We start from the raw sequence: 22,387 nt of genomic DNA on the forward strand, positions 1-22,387 counted from the left end.
GTTTGCTAAATGCTCTTGGCTATGCTCCAGGAGGTTTAATCCTCCTGCTTCCCTAGGACCAGCTTTCCACCCCGGCTCCTTGCCTCGGAGTTCATCAAGCCTTAATTGGAAACAGAAATGCAGTCCCTTTCCTGAGTCACAGGATGACAACAAACCAAGATAAATTAGAGTGAGCTTGCATGATCTTGAGCTGCTTCTGCTAATGAAGCAAATGCAATTTAAAGAGATGGTCCCTGTCACGGTCTGCAGCACACAGGATGAGGGGGCCGGCTTTTACATTTGTGGCAGCACCAAGCTCCCCAGCTTCCTCATCAATCCTTTTTAACATTTGACTAGTCATAATAGCTGTCACACCAAATATCTCCCATATAACATCACAGAGAATATAAGGAAGCATTAGCGAGTACATCCTCACAAATTCAACCCACTTATAATGTAGGTTGCTAAATAAAGTTTGACAGAAAGATCAAACTTGATTATAAAAGCCCAGACTCATTTTAGACCATGCTTTGCCCCAGTGCTCATCATACTCTTGACATATTAAGGGCTATGGGATGAGGTGAATTTCATTTCTCTTCCATGCATTGCTACCAAATTGGGTAGAGGTGAGAGATGAAGAAGAGTAGGGAAAGACATAGATGGAGAATTAATAGAATTATTGGAATTAATAAGTGAATTTTTAGAATTAGTAAATGAATTCTAAAAGTCTGTGAGCTACAAGGGCAGTGCATAAATACCTACTGTACTTCTTTATAGAAACATTATAGAAAATAAAGTTTAAATTTTACTTTACAAGTACAATTGCATAAAGTGTATCAAAGATTTAGGAATAAATATAATGAACTAGGTTCAAGACTTCCACAGTCTTGAACTAAAATTCAGCATAGGAGACTTTAAAGGATACCTTTAAAAAAAAAAATAGAGAGGGAATATACCATGTTCATGAAACAGAGCACTCAATATTGTGAAAATGTCAGTTCTCCCCCAAACAGATGTTTAGATTCAATACAGAGTCAGATCTCAGAAAGCTGTTCTGTGGGGAGAAACTGACAAGGAGATATTAAGGAAGTGGAAAAGTGTAAGAACAGCCAAGCCAGTATTGGAGAACAAAGCTGGAGGGTGTTGAGACGACTTAAAACTGCACGAGTGAATGCGGGTTTGGGTAAACAGATCAATGGAATAGAGTGGAGAGTCTGGCAACAGATCCGCTTCCAGGCTCTATCAGACTCTTGCAAAGGTAATGCTGTGTACAGTTTGGGGAGCAGGGTCTCTCCAATAAATGGTGTAAGATCCCCTGTCCCTCACTATTCACAAAACCCAACTCTAGATAGATTACTGATTTAAATGTGAATATGAAGCCATTAAAGCTTCTCGCAGATAGCATAGGAAAACATACGTTCACGACTTTCAAGTACGCAAAGATTTCTTCAAAGGGTAACAGGAAGCATGAGTGCTTAAGGGGAAAATTGATAAGCTGGCGTTCAGAAAAGCCAAGAACTTTTAGAGAAAGACCCTTCTCTAATCTTCCCTCCTTATTAAAAGAGGAGAAAAAAAGAGAAAAATTTAAAACTTTTAGTCATCAAAACCCCATTAAGGAAGTGAAAAAGTCCCGACAGTGCTGGAGAAAACGTTTGCAGTCCATATACTGCTAATATAAAAAACTTCCACAAATCAGTGAAAAGGGTAACTCAGTAGAAAAATGGGCATTTTTCATATGTAAAATATATGAAATATGCAGGGAAATGCAAATTAATCATCAGGGAAATGCAAAGTAAAACCATAAGAAGAATCCAAACGTTGACCCAGTAATTCCACTATTAGGTATATATACATTCCACAGAAGTACTCTCTTCTTCCTAGCATCTTCCCCCACATTTTCCAGCTTCTTTTCCTGATTCCTCTGGCCCAAGAGACAGACCTGCCTGTGACTTGTGCTGCCTTCTGAGCAAACCAGTGAGGGAAAAGAGAGAGGGGGGAAAAAAAACTGCATCGTCCCACCCCCAGATTCTCTGTCTAAGGAGACAGATATTCCCTCGGGGTAGGAACTGGGAGAGAGTAAAAACAACACAGGACTTCCCCTTGCAGCGGCAGGGCGTGTGGCAACTACCAAATGCACAGACAGTGATGGGCTGACATACAGGTATAGCACAGGCCAGGACAAAAATAAAATCTATAACTGAAACTGAAATGTCTTTGCTGCTTCCTGACAAGAAAAGTGGGAGGTGATGATGAGAGCACTGGATTGAAACTCTGGACTCTCTGATTCTAGTGTTGGCTCCTGGCAACACAGGGGAAGTTGAAAACAGGTGATTCACAGGTGTCTCCAGGGGTCTAACGGAGATCCAACCAGTCAATCTTAAGGAAAATCAACCCTGAATAATTGTTAGGTAGGTAGAATAGGGAAAAGGAGTCCAAAATGGCGGTGGCTAAAAGACAAGGAAGGGAAAAGCCCACGAAAATAGAACAAAAGAAGGTCCGAGGACCAGAGTGAAGACTTCAGGCAGAAGAAACAGCACTCCTGGCTAAGCCCAGTTCTCACAGGGCAGGCCCAGGGGGAGGAAAACATATAAGAGGAGGAGCCAAAGCGCTCGCTCTCTCTCTTCCTCTCCTACATGCGCTCTTTCTCTCTCTCTCCCCCCCTCTCCCACGTGCTCCTCCACTCTCTTCAAGTCTTTGGGTTGGCATGCCCTCACGCTTCAAGGATGGATTCTCCTGCTATCTTCTAAATAAAATAGAGCTGTAACACTGATTTGCCTAAGAGCATTAACACGGTTTGTCCAAGACCCGAGAGCTGTGACGTGCCGAGGACTTTAATGTCCGTCACTCCAAATCTTTGTTGTGACGAGACAAAGAACCGAGGAGCACACACTCGAGTGGCATAATCATTGGAAGGACTGATGCTGCAGAAGCTCCAGTATTTTGGTCACCTGATGTGAACAGCCGACTCACTGGAAAAGTCCCTGATGCTGGGAAAGAGTGAGGGCAGAGGAGAAGAGGGTATCAGAAGATGAGATGGCTGGATGGCATCACCGATGCAATGGACATGAACTTGGGCAAATCTCGGAGGATGGTGAGCGACAGGGAGGCCTGGCGTGCTGCAGTTCATGGGGTTGCAGAGTTAGACACACCTGGGCGACTGATAATAACAACAACCAAGGGTCTAAGAGTCAGGAGAACAGGCCAGACATCTGTTCTTTCTTCTGTTCATTCATTCAACACATGCCTATTGGGTGACCCATGTTGCCTGGAACTAAGCTATTGACTGAAGTGCACACTGACTCATTATTCTAATTCCTTAAATTTACACACTCTGGTCCCAGCCTGGGAGCAATGGCTGACCTTGTCACCCTTGCCTGAGTGTCCTAAGACTGAGGAATTGGCACTGGGACCGAAACACCAAACCCAACACTTGGCAGCAAGGGAAAGAGCTACATTTGGGACAACCTTCCTCAGGGGGAGCTAGCCACTTAGCTGTGTGACCCCAGGTAAGGCACTTCATCTCTCTGAATCTTTCTTCTTATCTACAAAATGGTGTAAACCCAGTGAATTCCTCAGAGGGTTACTCAGAGATTAAGTAAGTCTCTAAAGTAAGTGCCTTGCACAACTGAATCTTTATTCAACAAAAGTGATGCTTCCCGTTTCGCCCCTCCCTCCCCTCCCGAAGTCTCTCATCCCCTCTGGCCATCTCCCTGTCTCTGGAGGACATGCCCTTCTCCCCAGCGGGGCTGCCTCTGTCTCCAGGAAACAGCAAAAAGCAGGCAGCTCATTCCCTGCACCATCAGCCCTGTCTGGTAAGGACTTTATGAAATTTAACAATGAAGAAATGTCATAAATGCGTGCCTCAAGGGGCTCTAAGGCAGCACTCCTCCAACTTTAATGTCTGCTCAGACGGCTGCGGAACTTGTCAACTCCGGGTGCGACCCCACTGCTCTAGCGTGGGGCCTGGGGTCTGCATTTTCACCAGGTGCGGCTGCCGCCGCTGGTTACAGATCACACTCCAGATGATCCCTCTAAGATGAGGCACACAGACCCAGACCTCCATACCCAACACTGTCCGTGTCCCCTTCCCACTCTAGCGTCTCCTGCTCACCCCTTCGGAAGGAAAGCTCTCAGGATGGTCCCTTCTCTTCCCAGGCCACCCTTGGCACAGGTCACCACTGGTTCTTCTCTTCTCTGGGTTGTGGGCACCGGGGAGGGAGAGGACCCATCACCCCGACGAGCATCCCTCCAGTAGCCTCTGCAAGACTTCCGCTGGGGAGCACGGGCAGCTGAGCCCTGAGCCCCGTCCACCACCACCCTGGACGCAGACCAGAGGAGCTCGGCCTCCGTGAAAAGTGCGGAGTTCCCTTACCTCCCTGATCGTTTAGCTTTCCAAGCTAGCTCTATCACATAGTGACTATGCGATGTTACAATGTTACCCCACTTCTCTGAACCTGAAGATCCTTATCTGTAAAAACAGGACAACACTACACACACAGGTTCATAGGAACACTCTTTTACAATATCTAATAGGCCACCTAAGTGTCCACTGATAGATGAATGGATAAGCAAAATGTGATATGTATATGCATATAAAGCTGGCCCTTGAACAACATGGGTTTGAACTGCACAGGGTCACTCCTACACGGGTTTCTATCAGCAACGGGTATGACAGTATTACATGATCTGTGGTGGGTTGAATCCGCAGATGCGGCCCTGTGGAGATGGAGGAAACTTGGTTAAGATCAACTATAAGTTACAGGCATGTTTTCTTACCTGCTTTTCACTCCTACTGACAGCCTCATGCTTAGAACTTCTTTATAGATCTAGGAAAGAACCATACAAAAGTCAGGTACCATGAAGGGCTTGTATATCTTGTTTCAAATTCTGAGTTGGATATGAAATTCCCAGTATAAACAAGCCACACTCTTAAATGGGAAATGAACCACTGAACATCAGACCTAGGGACAAAGACTCTAAAGCAACTTTAATCAGCCACCAAGGACTAAAACTGTCACCACTCAGCAGCCATTTATACACCCATTAATCCTGCCTGGATGACTAGTGAGTTAAACCATGAGTAGCTTAGGGGCTGAATGGCAGCCAAATACCCAAGTAATATACTTGTTAGAGGCTCCAAAATTACCAACCAACTCTAATGCACAGAAGCAGGTAAACTTCCTCTTGGCTGACTTTGGCTGAAGTGACATGCCAAGACCTAAAGAGTGTATGCTTTGAAATAAGGTTCACTTGGACTTAAATGGAATTTTTCTACTCCCCTATCTGTGTCAAAATGGACAAGTTGCTTAACTTTGCTGGGTTGAGTTTCCTTAAGGGTAAACTAGAGATAATCTTTGCATCTATATTTGTGTATAAAGTGTGTAGCAGATTTCCAAAGGCAGGGAACATGCTGAATAAACCAATGATGAATCTCAAGATCTACAGGGTAGGTCATCAAACTGGGGACCCAGGACAACCCATGTAGTCCTAGTAGCAGTCAGGAGTACCTGGTGGGTACTCACGATCTGGGAGCTACTGCTGATGCTGTGTGGGCTGAAGTGAAGATGATTCAGAAGTAGGGGAAAGATGGATGGAGATGAATCGAATCTTTTCTGAAAATTGGCTTCCTTGGGCAGTCCTCCTCAATAGGCTGGGGCACAGCACCCTCCAAGGCCTTGAACCTCCTCCTTGCAAAGACCTTTCTGTACTGCTTCACTGCCACAGTTACATTTTAAACGGCCACATTGATTTTTTTCCCTTCCTTTTACCAGCAAAATCCTCCCGGCTCTGTTGACAGAGCAAAGCACATGCTCCGTTTCTTTCAAGCTCTCTTCAAGGGCAGGCCACTGTGTCCGCTCTTTACACCTGGGTTTGTGGAGAAAGCAAGCAGGGGATGCTGTAGGATCTCTGTAGATCACCAGTCCATACCTGGGCAGTGTGGGCAAATCAGGATGGTGCCACACAGGGACAGCTGGAGATGACTTGGGGTCAGGACTTGGGAAAGTGTGTAGGCTCTTTTTTAATATACTTTTTCACGGTAAAGCAAGGGGGTTGATGGGATTCCAGAGTTCGGGCTCACTTGTCTTTTCCCTTCCGATAGGCATTGGGTTTCCACATTCATTGCTGCCAGCTCTTGCTGACACAAGGCCCAGGATGCTACAGGCCAACTCCTCACCTAGCTCAGAGCTTGGACTCAGCCACAGCCCAGACGTGTAGGAGGTGGCAGCATGGCCATGTTGAGAGGACTGATCCTGGTGGTCTGGCTGGATCCTCCCTCTGCCTGTGTGCTAGAAACACCTGCCCATTGGATAACGCCCACTGGGAGTGATGGAGAGGGGTCCTCCAGTGCCTTTATAGCCACAGAGCTTCCCAGAGACACAGGACTAATACATATGGTGACTCTGTATCTATAAAGAGATTACTATGAGGAACTGGCTCAGGTCATTATAACCAATGATGAATCTCAAGATCTACAGGTAGGTTATCATACTGGAGCCCCAGGACAGCCAGTGTAGTTCTGGTAACAGTCGGGAGGCCTGAGAAACACAAGAACCATCCCAAGACTGGTGGGCTCGAAGCCCAAGAGGTTTCCATTGTGTCCAAAAGCAGAAAAGGCTGACATCCCAGCTTGAAGGCAGTCAAGAAGGAAAAGTTCTCTCTTACTCATGAAATGGCCAATCTTTTTTCCATTCATGTTTCAGCTGATTGGTTGAAGTCCACCCACATTAGAGAGGGCAATCTGCTTTATTCAGCGTACTGATTCAAATGTTAATCTCATCCAAAGACACCTTCACAGAAACACCCAGAATAATGTTTGACCAAATATCTGGGCACCCTGTAGCCTAGTCAAGCTGACACAGAAAATTAACCATCACATTAAACAATTCATGTCTGTCACAACTGTGACATCCTGAAACACTGTCCATCTACCAGTCTGGCTACAGAAATATCAACCCATTTCCTTTCATATCCAAGGAAATAAGACTGAAGCCAGGGGAAAGAAGCAGCTTCCACTTGAACCCTATCTCATGAAAGTTGAGATTTACCATTTTCTTGGCATAACACAGAGCATGGCATGCTGAAAAGAGCTCAGATTTACGGTGACACAACACAGGTTCAAATCCTGGCCCTTACTGGCTGTATCGCTGTGTGTAAATGACTTAACATTTCTGGATCTCGGTTTTCTCATCTGTAAAGCAGGATGACAAGACCTCCCATATTGTTCTGTACACAATGAGATGAGGCGAAAAGAGTGTTTGGAAGATGATCAACCAGGCCAACACCTTCCTAACATGACACTGAAATGGGGGAAAATGCCAGTGTGAGACCAGAGCACAGAGGACATGTTGATTTACCTTCAACTTACCTACTATATGGGAGACACTAAAGAAATATTGAATAAATAAATGTAAACACAAATTTTAGGCCCCACCAACTGTGAGCTTTTAAATAGCACATACCAAATTTTGTCTTCTTATGTTTAACATAATGCTGTGTTCATATATTAAGTTTTCAAAAATGTATTAGGATAGGTTATTAAAGTTTGAAATTCAAAAAATGAAGTTTGTTCATAAGCAGTTGAAGTCTGGGAGACTGCTTTATAAAAATGTGACACTGTTAGATATTCATTTTTTTTGTGTCACTCCCCTTAGTGTGTCAGAGATTAAAATCACATTTAATAGCATTCTGTTATGTTCACACCGTCATCTAGCCACATTTTCAGTTCAATAATCTACCCACTACTGAAGCCATTACTTCTTACTTGGGGGAAGAGAATAATTCTCTTTCACTCAAAGAGGGCACGTTGGTCTCGTTTCCTCCCTCAAATATCACCTATAAAGTAATTTCTGAGTTTCTATTTTTCAGTTTAATGTGACCTTTCTCTGTACTGAATAAAAATGTGTTCATCAACTCATCTCAGTGAATCTTCTTTCTGAAAATGAATTCCATGGCTGTATGCAGAGACTTCCTTGTTATGTTAACAAAAGGGAAAAGACTGAGTCACCAGGCTTATGATTCATTGACGTATCAGGACAGTGAGTCAGCTGGGCTCTGACTGGAGACTGTCAGCAGGATGAGGAAGCCAGGTAAGACCTGGGCCCCTCCCACTGTCAACATGGCAAAAGGGAGCAGGTCTGCAGTGACCAAATGTTCGAACATACATTTCTCCAAAAATTGTATATAAGTGGCCAATAAGCATGTGGAAAGATGCTCAATATAATTAGTTGTTGGGGAAATTCAAATCAAAATCCCAATGAGATGCTGCTTCACACTCACTAGCATGGTTAGTTACAATCAAAAAGTCAGATAAGAGCAAGTTTTGACAAGGATGCGGAGAAATTGTAACACTCATATATTGCTGGGGTGAATGTGAAATGGTAAGCCATCTTGGAAATCGTTTGGCAGTTCCTCAGATAGTTAAATACGGAGTTCAAATATGACCCAGCAAACCCATGCCTAGATATCTACCTAAGGGAACTGAAAATAGACATCCACATTAACCCTGGTGTCTGAATGTTCACAGCAGCATTATTCATAATAGACAAAACATAGAAATAATCAAATGTCCACCAACTGATGAGTGGATAAGTAAAAGGTGATATCCACATGATGGTATATTACACAGCAATAAAAAGATATGAAATACTGATATGTGCTACAACATCACAAATCTTATAAACATTACAAGAAGTGAAATAAGCCGGTCACAAAGGGCTAGAGGTTATATAATCACATTTACGTGAAACACCCAGAACAGGCAAATTCATAGAGACAGAAGGTAGATCAGCAGTTGCCCAAGGCTGAGGGGGATGAGAAGTCACGAAAACTCTTGTTCACAAAGTCTGTACGTGAACGTTTATAACAGAATTTTTTCTTTTCTGGCTGTGCTGCACAGCTTATGGGATCCTAATTCCCGGACTAGGGATTGAACCCGTGCCCTCGGTGGTGAAGGCGCAGAGCCCTAATCACTGGACAGTCAAGGAATTCCCTTCAACTTTATTCTGAACTGACCCAAACTGGAAACAACACGAGGAATGAATAAGCAAACTGTGGTACAGCCCTGCACAGGAATACTAGACAGCAACACAAAGAAAAGAATGTTAATACATCCAACAGCAAGGATGCATCTGAGTTCATTAAGCTGAGTGAAAGAAGCCAGATGCAAAGACTACACACTGTGTAAGTCCATTTCCATGACATTCTGGGACAGGCAAGAAACCACAGGAACAAAACACAGATCAGGGGTTGCTAGGAGCTGGGAGCAGGGGGAGAAGTTAACCATAAAAGGACACAAAGGAATTTTTTAATTGTTCTGTATGTTGACTGCAGTGACGGGCACAGGTATTTGTTATGTCTTTGTCAAGTATGGATCTGTCAAAAGTCACAGGATTATACACTAAATAGGGTGACTTCACCAGCATGTAAACTTTTTCTCAATAAAAACATTTTTTAATTGTTTTAAAAAACTACTAACCATGCCAGATTAAAAAAGGGATCCTTGCTTTTGTTTACCATTCTGTTGAAAATGTTTGCCAAATATGGAAAAACATGAAAACATACCTATAGTAGCATATCAGGTAATCAAATGATTATACAACTACTGTATTTAAAAATTCTTACATATTAGGGATACAAAGATGGAAAAAAAATTAACCAAAATGCCAACAGTAGTCATTTATTACTGTTGGGGTGGGGGAGCCACGGATGGTTTTTCTCATTTTTCTAGTTTTTAAGTTATAGTTAATATGTATTATCTTTCTGTAAAGAAAATCACATATTATGTTTACGAAAAGGATATGTAGGAGTCGGGATAACCCTTCCCAAATAGAAACATGTGCTCAGAGTATATATACGTTGGTCTAAAACAGATGTTTATTAAATAAGTCATTATTCTTTGTGGCTTAGGTTTACTTTTCTGCAAAATGAGAGGAATTTGATATTTTTGCTATTGCTCTCCTCGAAGGCAAAATAAACAAACAGCAGCTAATTCAGAGTGGGTGGAAAGGGGAGTTTGTAAAAAAAAGAAGCATTCATTTGCACATCTGATTTAATTCACATTCTCAATGAAATATTTTCTAGTTTCATGGTTCGCTTTCCAGTAAAACAGTGGAGCTCTCCAATTACTAAGCAACGTGTTGATATGAGCCACACTCTCTCACTCATCAAGCCTATGACAATACGCCCAATAAAAGAAAATCTGCCAGCACAGTTCTGTTTCCATAGCACTGACTGACACTAAGCTCTTTGTGACCAGATTTATAAAGCGGCCTCTTACTATCAGAGACCGCACTGATACCACCAGGTCCTGAAGGAAAGTGGATCCTAACTCTCCCGCCTAACCTCACAGGGCCCCCAACCCTGCTGCACCACATACAGGATTAGAGGATGGTTTGAGGTGACCAAGAAACAAGGACACCCTGAGTGTTTTTGAAAGACAATTTTCTTTGAGCCAATATGTGCTTTACGACCCACTGAGGGAGAGACTGGAGGACTGCTGTAATATAAATTGTCAGGAGGTCGCAGGGCTATGAAATCAGATAGATCTGAGGTTATTCTGGCTTCTACTTCAAATTGGCGGCAACACACAATTTTTTTAACTTCTTTGACCCCTGATATTCTTGTAGGTAGCAAGGGAGACAATAAGACCTAGCTTTGAAAATTATGAGGATTAAATGGGGGCAAAAGAAAAGTACCTAATATACAACAGGCACTTAATAAAAAGTTATTTCTTTTCCATGGAGGCCCAGGATGTTCTCTGAAATATCATAAGGAAGTCTAGCCAATTGTTCTAGAGAAAACAATTAGAGTGTCTGTGTTTGTGCATGTGTGTGTGGGTCTCTGTGTATGTGTGTGCCTGTGTGGGTCTATGTGTGGGTCTGTGTGCTAGGAGTAGGATCAGAAAGAACATGTACAATGATGTGATATATAATTAGAGGTGGCAGCTGAAAGCTACAAGACCTGGGAGAGAGGTTTTTAGACTCCTGGTATAAAGGTTCTAAAGAGGGGAGAAACAATTAGGCAACCCATTTGAAAAGCTTGGCCATAGTATCATAGTGTATTCTCATTCAAAGACATTTTCTTTTTTCAATGTTTAGCTGCACAGCACCATGTGGGATCTTGGTTCCCCAACCAGGGATCAAACCCATACTTCCCGCATTGAAGGCAGAGTCTTAACCACTGGGCTGTCAGAGAAGTCCTGAAATGTATTTTCAAGTTAACTGTATCCAATTTTCTTATGGTTTTTTTTTTTTTAAGCAAAATAACAACAATAAAACACACCAAGAAAAAATAAGAGAAAATCAAGGAATTTCTCAAGGTCTCACAACCTGTGGGAAGCAGAAAGGAGATTAGAACATTCCAAGTCCCCTTCTGCTGTGAGGTAGGGCCCTTCTTTGAAATGCCTGAGTGCGTGGGCCTGTGCTAGATGCTGGGTGAACAAGGTGTATGCCCACCCGTCAGTGCAGTGCCAGGGAGCAGAGGACAGGAAGATGGGCAGAGGGGACCTCAAACTGGAAGGTGGTACAAGCACAACTGCCAATCCGTTAGGAGGGACGAAGTCCACACGCACACATTTGTGTACAGACGTTTGTGTCACCTTGGGTTGCAGTAGGTTGCTATTTGTCACGGAGGGTTCCATTGAAAAGACGTCTAGTCTGCTCAACAAGGAGAATATGAGTCTCAAAGAAGTCCCTGAAGAAGGTGAGGGATGACGCTCGATGGAAACTAAAAGAAAGACATCTGAGAGGATTACAAGCATCCTGGAAGGGTTTATCAGGCCGTGGGGCCTGAGGAAACTCACTCAACAACCCTTTCCTCACTTTCGTTTCGGATTGTGTTATCCTCGCCAGCACAAGACTAGAACTGAGGTCATGGGCATGGCAATGGATAAATGATTTAGAAATGCTAGTTGCACATCCGGGACTCAAAGTCCTAACCCAGCTTCTTCCCTCTCCTGGGGAAATTCTAAGTCTTCTTAAGGAAGATATCTGGGTGTTTCAGGTCGAGTTTGAAATCAGTGTCTCTGCTGCACTGAGTATTAGGTGTCTCATTCCTAAAAGGATGAAACTAACAGACAGGGCTTCACAGCGGCCTGAGATCTTGGACTTGGAGCTGTGCACAGGCTCACAGTGGGACTCTCGGTTGTCTCTTGCAGAAGAGGTTTCGGATGTTCTCTAAGCAAAAAGAAGAATAAACTGGATATGTGATAGATCGCTGGAAGTGCTCGCCACAGCCTCTTTTTGTTTTCCCCATGGTACACAGTGAAGCTACATTCCCCAGACTCCCGTGCAATTAGGCATGGTCACACAACTAGCAGCCCACTCCAGTATTCTTGCCCTGGAAATCCCATGGACAGAGGAGCCTGGTGGGCTATAGTCCGTGGGGTTGCAAAGGAGTCGGATACAACTTACTGACTAAACGGCAATATGTACATTATGGTGTAATGTACAATTATGTACAGACAGAATGTATATTATGTACATAATGGAGAAGGGTCTGGGGATCTGCCTGATGGTGGAGCTGCATGACGCAAAGATCATGAATCAATAAAACACCAAATGATATGAGCAAGAAGTTATCTTGTACTGCGTTGCACTGCTAAGATTTGGCGGTTTAGCTGTTACAGCATTTAGCCTGCCCTACTTATTTCATCAGTCATAAATTGTACATACTTCCATACTTTAATACTTCATCTAGATCTGATGAAGCACAGTCGTATGAGAGTGCTAAAAGAGGCTTATCGACATGCTCACAGTCACGCAGCTAGTGTAACGGTGACAATCCAAGTCTCTTCAGTTCTGGATCAGAAGTGGCAACAGGTCACTGACTCACTCACAGCTCACGGTCACATTAGCTATGGAATGTTATGCTCAGTATTTTGAGTACTATCTGTCTGAATTCTGTGACTGAGGCAGGGATCAAAGCTTGAGCATCAGCTGGACTGGGGAGTGGTGGAGAGGAGGCAGAGCACTGAGAGCCCTTCTGTGTTTAGAAAAGGGGAAGGTTCTACTTTGCAGAATTGAGCTCAACTTCAAGTTCCGTCAGAGTACAGACGAGAGAGGCCTCAGCCTGCCGCGTTAGTGTGTGTGCCTGTCAAACTGCCTTTGGACGTCAGATCTCCCATCTGTACCATGTTGTCCGGTTGCCAGGGTTACAGTGCTCTCCTTGAACAGAAAATCAAATAGTTTCCTAAAACCCAGAGGTAAAGGTTATAGTGGGTAGAACATGCTTCCTTTCTGGTATATAAAGGGAAAACTGTGCGCAGGGGAAGCAAGCACTTCCGATTCCTCCGTTGAGGCCAAGCTGGTAAAGATGATCTGGGCAGAAACTTCACAGCTGAGCTATATATTGAATACAAGGGAGCATCTTGACAGTGCAACATAAAACCCATAGTTGGACACTGGAAAGGAAAGCTGAAAAACTACACAAGATCCCATGTCTTTGAGGGAACATGGTCCCTCATGAATTACCCCACTTTCTCTACTCAGCTAACTCGTTTACTCTCCCAACTTTTAGAGTGAATTAAGTACATGCGAGGAATAAAAGGGGCTTCCCAGGTGGTGCGAGCGGTAAAGAACTTGCCTGCCAGTGCAGGAGACACAAGAGACACGGGTTTGATCTCTGGGTTGGGAAGATCCCCTGGAGGAGGGCATGGCAACGCAATTCAGTATTCTTGCCTGGAGAATCCCACGGACAGAGGAGCCTGGCGGGCCCATGGGGTCAGAGAGTCAGACACGACTGAAGCGACTGAACGCGCATGCACAGGAGGAATAAAGACTCTACAAATGTAACAGTGGATCACTGGGAGAAGGACACTTCCCAGATCCCATATGTAACTGAAACAAGGGTTTGATTTCTGTCTTTTCAGGGCCCAGACAAACGCAGGAGTAAGGGGGTGAAGGGCAGGAGGATGTTCTCTGAGCAGGATAGCTCAGAGTTACAGCACATGCTTGCAGAGACAGCACCACTGTCAGAAGGCTGGAGGGGAACGGACTGTTCAAAGGCTTAGAGAAAGGGGAAGGGAGCTCTCAGCTGTTCTGTGCTTGTTGCTTTTTATTATTTTTATTGTCATTTTTACTAGTGTTGATGCTTCTAATAATTTTGATACTACTTCTAACTCTACTAGCACTTATGACCACTAGTTCTTCTGAAATAATTTCCAATGAAAGTATTATCAGTGTGATATACGCAAGTATAACTGCACAGGTCAGTTCAGTCGCTCAGTCGTGTCCGACTCTCTGCGACCCCATGAATCGCAGCATGCCAGGCCTCCCTGTCCATCACCAACTCCTGGAGTTCACTCAAACTCATGTCCATTGAGTCCGTGATGCCATCCAGCCATCTCATCCTCTGTCGGCCCCTTCTCCTCCTGCCCCCAATCCCTCCTAGCATCAGGGTCTTTTCCAATGAGTCAACTCTTTGCATGAGGTGGCCAAAGTAATGGAGTTTCAGCTTTAGCATCAGTCCTTCCAAAGAAATCCCAGGGCTGATCTCCTTCAGAATGGACTGGTTGGATCTCCTTGCAGTCCAAGGGACTCTCAAGAGTCTTCTCCAACACCACAGGTCAAAAGCATCAATTCTTTGGCGCTCAGCCTTCTTCACAGTCCAACTCTCACATCCATACATGACCACAGGAAAAACCATAGCCTTGACTAGACGGACCTTTGTTGGCAAAGTAATATCTCTGCTTTTCAATATGCTATCTAAGTTGGTCATAACTTTACTTACAAGGAGTAAGCGTCTTTTAATTTCATGGCTGCAGTGATTTTGGAGCCCCCCAAAATAAAGTCTGACACTGTTTCCACTGTTTCCCCATCTATTTCCCATGAAGTGATGGGACCAGATGCCATGATCTTTGTTTTCTGAACGTTGAGCTTTAAGCCAGCTTTTTCGCTCTCCTCTTTCACTTTCATCAAGAGGCTTTTTAGTTCCTCTTCACTTTCTGCCATAAGGGTGGTGTCATCTGCATATCTGAGGTTACTGATATTTCTCCCAGCAATCTTGATTCCAGCTTGTGCTTCCTCCAGTCCAGCGTTTCTCATGATGTACTCTGCATAGAAGTTAAATAAGCAGGGTGACAATATACAGCCTTGACGTACTCCTTTTCCTATTTGGAACCAGTCTGTTGTTCCATGTCCAGTTCGAACTGTTGCTTCCTGACCTGCATACAGGTTTCTCAAGAGGCAGGTTAGGTGGTCTGGTATTCCCATCTCTTTCAGAATTTTCCACAGTTTATTGTGATCCACACAGTCAAAGGCTTTGGCATAGTCAATCAAGCAGAAATAGATGTTTTTCTGGAACTCTCTTGCTTTTTCCATGATGCAGCAGATGTTGGCAATTTGATCTCTGGCTCCTCTGCCTTTTCTAAAACCAGCTTGAACATCTGGAAGTTCACGGTTCACGCATTGCTGAAGCCTGGCTTGGAGAATTTTGAGCATTACTTTACTAGCATGTGAGATGAGTGCAATCGTATAGGAACATATAAAATGAAGTTTCCTTCTACATACTTTGATACCCAAAAACTACTCAGCAGCAACCAATCTAAAGCATTTCTTGTGTTACTTCAGAAATATTCTATGTTTATATAAAGGTATACAAATATATTTGGACATGTGGGATATAATATATACTGTTTCTCAACAATTATTTTTAATATCACTTAACACTGTGTCTTGGATATGTTTCCTTGTTAGCACCTGTTGTTGTTTAGTCACTAAGTTGTGTCTGACTCTTTGTGACCCCCACTAGGCTCCTCTGTCCATGGATTCTTCAGGCAAGAATACTGGAGTGGGTTGCCATTTTCTCTTTCACAGAATCTTCCTGACCCAGGGGTTAAACGCATGTCTCTTGCGTCTCCTGCATTGGCAGGCAGGCTCTTTACCTCTGAGCCATCAGGAAGCCGGTTAGCACCTGTAGGGCTATATATATATATATATATATATATATATATATATATATATATATATATATATATGAGATACAAATTTGGCAACATGGTTCAGTAAAAAGAGTATGAGGCACAACTAAGGATGAAAGGATTTGACTAAAAGGTAACAATAGCTTCAGTCTTTACAATAGCAGAAGCTTTGCAACAACCCGAACATCTATTAAAATGAAATGTCACTGTAGTGTCACAGAAAAATATATAGCAAAATGGCACATCTTGCTTGATGTGAAATTTTAATTACAGGACACAAAAGGTCCTTTGACCAGATTTGGGGTGATTTTTCTTTCTCATGCTCTATATTTGTGCTTGATTCTTTTACTATAATAACTTACTCAAGCTTCATGTCTTAAAGATTCTTATCACATTGAGGATGTATAATAAACATACTTTAAATTCTTATTCTCTGTGGTTCTTTAATTTGGCCTAGCTCAGTATAGTTCATTCAGTCTGTTTTCTTGAAGAGCACTTATATTCCTTAGATGTGGGGTTATTTTGTTTTATGAATTAACTTGGCTTGACCCAGTAAGAAAAATAAACCAAGCCTAAAAACTTAACTTGAGCAACTCTTAAACAACTTCATTAGGTGAGTTAAGAATATTGTAAAGTAAAAAAAAAAGAAAGAAGGTGGGAACATCTCACGATGGAGAGAGGGAAGGAGCGGGTGCTGCAATCTGGGTTTGACTAACTGTTGTGAGTGACCTTCCCGGCTTTTTCAGCTGACCATCGCCCTTGGCTAACCTGATGGCTCAGATGGTAAAGAATCCGCCTGCAACATGGGAGACCTGCATTCGATCCCCAGTTTGGGAAGACCCCCTGGAGAGGGAATGGCTACCCACTCCAGTATTCTGGCCTGGAGAATTCCATGGACAGAGAAGCCTGGCAGGCTATAGTCCATGGGGTCGCAAAGAGTCACACATGACTGAGCGACTAAGCACAGCACCCTCATGGTACCTTTCCCCGGGAGCTTTCACTCTCTCTTCTAAGAGGTTCAGCTGCTACATCAGGGATGAAGGAACAGTGAGTGGGGGATGCTTAGAGGCTTACCAATCTGCTGGCCACCATTACCATCACCTCCCTCACCTCTAGCTAGGTGTAGCACTGGGGTGATCTTTGTCATGTGTAAATGAGATCTTTATCTCCCGGACTTGAAATCCAAGCCCAGCTTACCGCTGTGCTGGACTCAAAGGCAAAGTCTCTCTCATGATGTGCAAGGCCCTGCATGATCGGACTCCTGCCTTATCTCTTTCCTTCCAATCTCTAGGAATGTCAAGGGGAAGCCAGAAGACAAAACAACTTATGAAGATGATGCACAGAAGGCAGCGTTCTGGTGAAGAGGGGAAAATGGAAGGGTGGAGAGCGGCTCTGGAGAGGATGAAAGGGATCCCACATGATATTCCCTGGAAGTTAAGCGGCACAGGCCAGTGGGGCTGGTGGTTACGTTGGGAAGCGAGAGCTTTCCTGAGGAGCCATGTCTCTGCTTGCCTCGGGGATTCGAGGTCATCTAGTGTGAGGAGAGGAGGTGGGCAGCGAGGGGGGCACGGCTGTTGACCCTCCTCCCACGGACACTCTTCTCTCAAACCTTCCACCCCGCAGGGCTCGGAAAATGCCTAAATAAAGTGAGGGGGTATTTTCATTCCCTCTAGGGCTGGCACCTTGAGAACCCTGCTTCATCCAAAGGAAGCATTTTAGTCTGTAAGTGGAGCAAACTCATAACATCCCTGAAGCCTCAATCAAGGTCCTCTTGAGCATCAAGGTCCATGATTTTAAACAATTCATTTATAATTTGAACATTTCCCAAGCAATCCATGCAGAATTCTACTTTTTAAAAAAAATAAGAACAGAATGTAGTTTTTTCTGCTTAAGATGTATGAGTGTACATGTGTGTGAGCATAAAGAGGTGAGCTGGGGTTCTGCCTGCTCCCCTTCCTGTCCTTATCTCGGTAGCATCTAGATACAACAGAAAATAGCAATAGAATCTCTGATACAGTCCAACTTCACTGCTTGGACAGGAAGCCCAGTCCTAAGGCTTCAGTCCAAGTTCATGTAGGGACTAGAGTTTTGAATCTCCTTAATACCCAGTCCAGGGCTCCATCAGGCTCCCTACCCTGCCTCCCATATGGCCTCTGGTACACTCACAAGTATATGGTTAAGCAGATCCAAAGCATATTAGATTTGGGGAACATCACATGGAGTGGTGGGGTTAGAAAGTGCAATAGAACAGATTGGGTTCAGGAGTGTGGTACATGTCAACAGAAAAAAAGAAATGGAGCAAATATTAAACCCAAAATGCATTTTCTGTTGACTTAAAAAAAAATTCAAATCTTCCAAATACTTATGTTTAGGGATGAGCAAGTGTTAAGGCCACCATTTTATCAACTCATTAATCAAGAGGAAAGGCCTCTCATTCTCATAGATGTTAAGGATGAATTATTCCTAAAGCATGCAGGCCACGGATGACAGGTACTCCATCAGCCTAAAGTATTTTTGGAAGCAGGGGAAGTCAGTGAAAACTGACCTGGTTACTAGAGTCAGCTGGAATGCAAAGCTATTTTGATGGCTACCTCAGGAAGCAGCAGCTACTGAAGAAATCACTGTCCTATCTGTTAAAATAATCTAATTAGATACTGGCTGTTTGAGCTTCTTTAAAGTCTTCACAGAATAGGAGACTGAAGATCTTATTAAAGCTGTTCTGAGAACAAGGCTAACTTTCCTTTGAAATTTAAAGCACAAACCAAGTAGTCCACGCAGTGAGTTCTTGGGACATTCTCTTATTGTGACTCCATGCTTTCGAATTTCCAAGTTTGGGCTCTACACCCACCACTTCTGATGTGTCTGCATTTCATCCTAAATACTGACTGACATTTATTATCAAAAGTGAATCTTTACAGGAAACGATCGCTGGGGGGGTGTGGCGTTAGGGCTCTGGATACTCGACTGCTCCCGACTGAGCCTGACTGACCCGGAGAGCTGGTCGCTAAGATGGTCACTAAGTCTTGTTCCACACTTAAGCCACTGTGTCTATCGACCAGTACCCAGTTAGCGTCATCTTCTGTCTCTTCTCTTATATAAATTTAAATCCAAGTTCTCGAGTCTGTCGTCTTCTCGCTCAAAGCCCATTTACCCTCTATATTTTCAGATAAATTTTAGAAGCAAACCAACCTGATGATAAAATATTTCAAAATGAGAACATCCATGCTCCCTCTGAGTTTTCAGTACTTACTGAAAATACGACAAGTTGAGCAAGTCTCCTGCGACTGCTGCTGCTGCTGCTAAGTTGCTTCAGTCGTGCCCGACTCTGTGCGACCCCATAGACGGCCGCCCACCAGGCTCCCCCGTCCCTGGGATTCTCCAGGCAAGAACACTGGAGTGGGTTGCCATTTCCTTCGCCAATGCACGAAAGTGAAAGTGAAGTCGCTCAGTTGTGTCCGACCCTCAGCGACCCCATGGACTACAGCCTACCAGGCTCCTCTAACCATGGGATTTTCTAGGCAAGAGTACTGGAGTGGGGTGCCATCGCCTTCTCTGCCCCTGCAACTAAACTAGACCATTTTTCAGACAGTCACGGCTTTTCCTCTAAATTATTTACATCGATAGAAAAATCACTGGTGTGTGATCCAGATTCTTCTAGCAATGATTCATCATGAACGAACTTTAGTTAACAGATTAAATGCCACACTACCTTTGGAAAATTAGGACATTCAATCCAGATTCTACTTAGACTTTTAATGCAAGAACTAGAACAACCTTTTCTTCCACTGTCAGAGTTTTTGTTCAAAAACACTATGGTTACCAAAGGCAGAATCTGAGGATATCTTTGCTAGTGATCAGAGTATCAGTTCAGTTCAGTTCAGTCGCTCAGTCATGTCTGACTCTTTGCGACCCCATGAACTGCAGCACGCCAGGCCTCCCTGTCCATCACCATCTCCCAGAGTTCACTCAAACTCGCGTCCATCGAGGCGGTGATGCCTTCCAGCCATCTCATCCTCTGTCATCCCCTTCCCCTGACCCTAATCCCTCCCAGCATCAGAGTCTTTTCCAATGAGTCAACTCTTCGCATGAGGTGGCCAAAGTATTGGAGTTTCAGCTTTAGCATCATTCCTTCCAAAGAACACCCAGGGCTGATCTCCTTTAGAATGGACTGGGTGGATCTCCTTGCAGTCCAAGGGACTCTCAAGAGTCTTCTCCAACACCACAGTTCAAAAGCATCAATTCTTTAGCGCTCAGCTTTCTTCACAGTCCAACTCTCACATCCTTACATGACCACTGGAAAAACCGTAGCCTTAAGGCAATGGCAACCCACTCCAGTACTCTTGCCTGGAAAATCCCATGGACGGAGGAGCCTGGTAGGCTACAGTCTATGGGGTCACAAAGAGTCGGACACGACTGAGTGACTTCACTTTCACTTTTCATGACTAGATGGACCTTTCTTGGCAAAGTAATGTCTCTGCTTTTCAATATGCTATCTAGGTTGGTCATAACTTTCCTTCCAAGGAGTAAGCGTCTTTTAATTTCATGGCTGCAGTCAACATCTGCAGTGATTCTGGAGCCCCCCAAAATAAAGTCTGACACTGTTTCCACTGTTTCCCCATCTATTTCCCATGAAGTGATGGGACCAGATGCCATGATCTTCATTTTCTGAATGTTGAGCTTTAAGCCAACTTTTTCACTCTCCTCTTTCACTTTCATCAAGAGGCTTTTTAGTTCCTCTTCACTTTCTGCCATAAGGGTGTTGTCATATGCATATCTGAGGTTATTGAAATTAAATAACCAGGGTGACAATACTGACATACTCTTTTTCCTATTTGGAACCAGTCTGTTGTTCCATGTCCAGTTCTAACTGTTGCTTCCTGACCTGCATACAGGTTTCTCAAGAGGCAGGTCAGGTGGTCTGGTATTCCCATCCCTTTCAGAATTTTCCACAGTTTATTGTGATCCACACAGTCAAAGGCTTTGGCATAGTCAATCAAGCAGAAATAGATGTTTTTCTGGAACTCTCTTGCTTTTTGCATGATCCAGTGGATGTTGGCAATTTGATCTCTGGTTCCTCTGCCTTTTCTAAAACCAGCTTGAACATCTGGAAGCTCATAGTCCACGTACTGCTAAGGCCTGGCTTGGAGAATTTTGAGCATTACTTTACTATCGTGTGAGATGAGTGCAACTGTGCGGTAGTTTGAGCATTCTTTGGCATTGCCTTTCTTTGGAATTGGAATAAAAACTGACCTTTTCCAGTCCTGTGGCCACTGCTAAGGTTTCCAAATTTGCTGGCATATTGAGTGCAGCACTTTCACAGCATCATCTTTCAGGATTTGAAACAGCTCAACTGGAATTCCATCACCTCCACTAGCTTTGTTCATAGTGATGCTTTCTAAGGCCCAATTGACTGCACATTCCAGGATGTCTGGCTCTAGGTGAGTGATCACACCATCGTGATTATCTGTGTCATGAAGTTCTTTTTTGTACAGTTCTTCTGTGTATTCTTGCCACCTCTTCTTAATATCTTCTGCTTCTATTAGGTCCATACCATCTCTGTCCTTTATCGAGCCCATCTTTGCATTAAACATTCCCTTGGTATCTCTAATTTTCTTGAAGTGATCTCTAGTCTTTCCCATTCTGTTGTTTTCCTCTGTTTCTTTGCATTGATCGCTAAGGAAGGCTTTCTTATCTCTCCTTGCTATTCTTTGGAACTCTGCATTCAGATGCTTATATCTTTCCTCATCTCCTTTGCTTTTCATTTCTCTTCTTTTCATAGCTATTTGTAAGGCCTCTTGAGACAGCCATTTTGCTTTTTTGCATTTCTTTTCCATGGGGATGGTCTTGATCCCTGTCTCCTGTACAATGTCACGAACCTCCGTCCATACTTCATCAGGCACTCTATCTATCAGATCTAGGCCTTTAAATCTATTTCTCACTTCCACTGTATAATCATAAGGGATTTGATTTAGGTTATACCTGAATTGTCTAGTGGTTTTCCCCACTTTCTTCAATTTAAGTCTGAATTTGGCAATAAGGAGTTCATGATCTGAGCCATAGTCAGCTCCTGGTCTTGTTTTTGTTAACTGTACAGAGCTTCTCCATTTTGGCTGCAAAGAATATAGTCAATCTGACTTCAGTGTTGACCATCTGGTGATGTCCATGTGTAGAGTGTTCTCTTATGTTGTTGGAAGAGGTGTTTGCTATGACCAGTGCATTTTCTTGGAAAACTCTATTAGTCTTTGCCCTGCTTCATTCCGCATTCCAAGGCCAAATTTGCGTGTTTCCTGACTTCCTACTTTTGCATTCCAGTCCCCTATAATGAAAGGACATCTTTTTTTGGGTGTTAGTTCTTAAAGGTCTTGTAGGTCTTCATAGAACCGTTCAGTTTCAGCTTCTTCTGTTACTAGTTGGGGCATAAACTTGGATTACTGTGATATTGAATAGTTTGCCTTGGAAACGAACAAAGATCATTCTGTCATTTTTGAGATT

At 43.6% G+C, this 22,387-nt stretch overlaps 1 long non-coding RNA gene across 3 annotated transcripts in view; it reads right to left on the reverse strand.

The window, feature by feature from the left end:
* Nucleotides 1-22,387, reverse strand: part of LOC138424198 (uncharacterized) — a 190,499-nt gene that overhangs the window by 103,038 nt on the left and 65,074 nt on the right. For all 3 annotated transcript variants that reach the window (XR_011250678.1, XR_011250679.1, XR_011250680.1), the window contains one exon: nt 4,756-4,805. This is a non-coding gene — a long non-coding RNA (uncharacterized lncRNA). The remainder of the gene's footprint in view (nt 1-4,755; nt 4,806-22,387) is intronic.

Source organism: Ovis canadensis, chromosome 19 (assembly GCF_042477335.2).
Source record: "Ovis canadensis isolate MfBH-ARS-UI-01 breed Bighorn chromosome 19, ARS-UI_OviCan_v2, whole genome shotgun sequence".
NCBI classification, from domain to species: domain Eukaryota; kingdom Metazoa; phylum Chordata; class Mammalia; order Artiodactyla; family Bovidae; genus Ovis; species Ovis canadensis.